Raw genomic sequence first — 2,500 nt, forward strand, 5'->3', positions numbered from 1 at the left:
TAGAAACACCAGACTCAGAAGCAGGTAAGTTATTCCCGACGTTTCGAGTCCTGTCCGGTACCAGCCACGTCCCTCCTGAGTTCGTATTCGCTCGTATAGTTATACCATGTGATTTCTGTATTCCACTGTAACCCCTATGGACGGGTCACGGACAGGACTCGAAACGTCGGGAATAAATGACCCAATTCTGAGTCTAGTGTTTCTACGTTTCCACCATCATGGCTCCAGGACTCCAGCTTTTTTTCGTACATACATACATATATATATATATATATATATATATATATATATATATATATATATATACATATATATATATATATATACATATATACATATATATATATAAATACATACATATATATACATATGTATATATATATATATATATATACATATGTATATATATATACATATATATATACATATATATATATACATACATACACATATATAAATATATATATATATGTATATATATATATATCATCTACCCCTCCTCAAGACGAAGGCTGAAAGAGAGAGGGTAGGATCCAAGGACCTCTTCTGGGTTTAAGGGTTCTTCTGGCCCCATTGCTTACAAAACAAAACCGTAGCATTATTTCTTTATGTTACATCACTCATGACTTCCCGAAAATTCATGCCATGGAAACGCTATAAAACACGGGTGATGTTTGTGTTCGAACACCATAGAAACTATCGATCACACTGTAAGGGTAATGTTTCTGTATTTTCACAAATTATGTCATAAACAACGCAAGGACGGTAATTCCTTATATTCTCACGACTTACGGTTGATATTTGCTTGGATGGACGTGTCCAACGTTAAGTTTGGAAACAGGTCACTTAAGCATTGGAGTGCGTTGCGGGGGTTACAGCCGCTGTCGTTGAACTGAGTAAACTAAAATTGCTTCATTGAAAACTACGAGGCCTCCAGTGGGCCTATCTGTTTGTAGTGAGTTTGCGCGGGAAGGAACACAAAAACATTACGACATTCTTGCGTCCTCTTATCTGAATCTCATCTTCAAACTGGTATCGACCACTTCAATAAATAGAGTTAAACAAAATAAATAAACAAATAAATAACTCTATTATAGTAAAAATATTTTCCAGTCTTTGAGAAAATTCTACATTCGTGTTCTGAAGGCTGAAGGGTTATAGTTTGTGCAAGCACAAGGCATAAGTAAAAGATATTATGTTTTTGTTGCATGGTTGCTAAGCAACGCCAAACTTGGGAGAGCCAGCGTGTTAGCCACATAAAGACCTACAGATCCAGGATTGTATCTACATAATCAACAGGTCTCATGTTGTAAAACAGAAAAAAAAATGTGTCACGTTAAAATGACGTGTAATTGTACTTTCGAGTCAACATGTCTTTCCAGATAAAAGGAAGTAGCCCTACACATTGTTTTCCTCTTCTTCTTCTACTTCCTCTTCTTCCTCTTCTTCTTCTACTTCCTCTTCTTCTTCTTCTTCTTCTTCTTCTTCTTCTTCTTCTTCTTCTTCTTCCTCTTCTTCTTCTTCTTCTTCTTCTTCTTCTTTATCTTCTTTTTCTTATTTTTTCTCTCTATTCTTCTTCCTCTTTTTTCTATTCTTTTTTTCTTCCTCTTTCTTCTACTACTTCTTTATCTTCTTTTTCTTACTCTTTTATTCTTTCTATTCTTCTTGTCCTTCTTCTTCTTCTTCCTCATTTTTCTATTCTTCTTCTTTCTTCTTTTCCTTCTTTCTTCTTTTTCTTCTTCTTCTTTTTCTTCTTCTTCTTCGTCTTCTTCTTCTTCTTCTTCGTCTTCTTCTTCTTCTTCGTCTTCTTCTTCTTCTTCTTCTTCTTCTTCTTCCTCTCCTTCATCTTTAGAGACCTGTTATCGCATGCTGGTCTCGTGATTGACAGCAACTACTCTCGCAGATGAGAACTTAGACTCATATTATCAGATTTTTGGGTAATGCTGTGGACACACACCTCACACCCATCTCCTTGCTCAAGGAGGATAGTAACGGATGATGTTTTGTGACGTTTCCACGCTGTGATCAGGCGCGATCGCGAACTACACGAGTGAGAAATCGATACGCTTGTCACCGCACAAGCAAGTCGCCATATGGTTCACTATGGTCTTGGATCAAGTGTTAGACTCGTGATCGACAGCTATTACCTTTCTGGATGAGAGCTCAGAGCTCATGTATATTGTGGTTTTCACACGCACTCTGAAGTCTTGTTTACGCGAGCTATAAAAAAATGATAGTAGTAGTAGTGGTGGTAGTAATAGTAATAGTAATAGCAGAGGTAATGGCTGAAAAGAAACAACAACCAAAAAACAGGATTGTTTCATGGATGAGATGTAGACTATCATTCTCACTCCTAAGATCAGCCCTCCTTTGCCTGAGAGGTACCAGGTCCCCACTGCCCAAATCGGCACATATACAAAACCTAGATTTTGAGCAGACGGTGGTTGACAGTAGGATAAATAACTTTTGTATTAGGCATTATTAATAAAAATTAAATAGA

The 2,500-nt window shown here is 36.7% G+C and overlaps 1 protein-coding gene across 1 annotated transcript in view; it reads right to left on the minus strand.

The window, feature by feature from the left end:
• Nucleotides 1-915, minus strand: part of LOC143021353 (uncharacterized) — a 14,032-nt gene extending 13,117 nt beyond the window's left edge. Inside the window, exon 1 of the mRNA XM_076178788.1 lies at nucleotides 793-915. The gene's annotated coding sequence lies outside the window, so the exon portion shown is untranslated. The remainder of the gene's footprint in view (nucleotides 1-792) is intronic.
• Between the last annotated feature and the right edge of the window lie 1,585 nt (nucleotides 916-2,500).

This window comes from Oratosquilla oratoria, chromosome 42, assembly GCF_046742065.1.
Source record: "Oratosquilla oratoria isolate Oo_2021 chromosome 42, ASM4674206v1, whole genome shotgun sequence".
Taxonomy (NCBI): Eukaryota; Metazoa; Arthropoda; class Malacostraca; order Stomatopoda; family Squillidae; genus Oratosquilla; species Oratosquilla oratoria.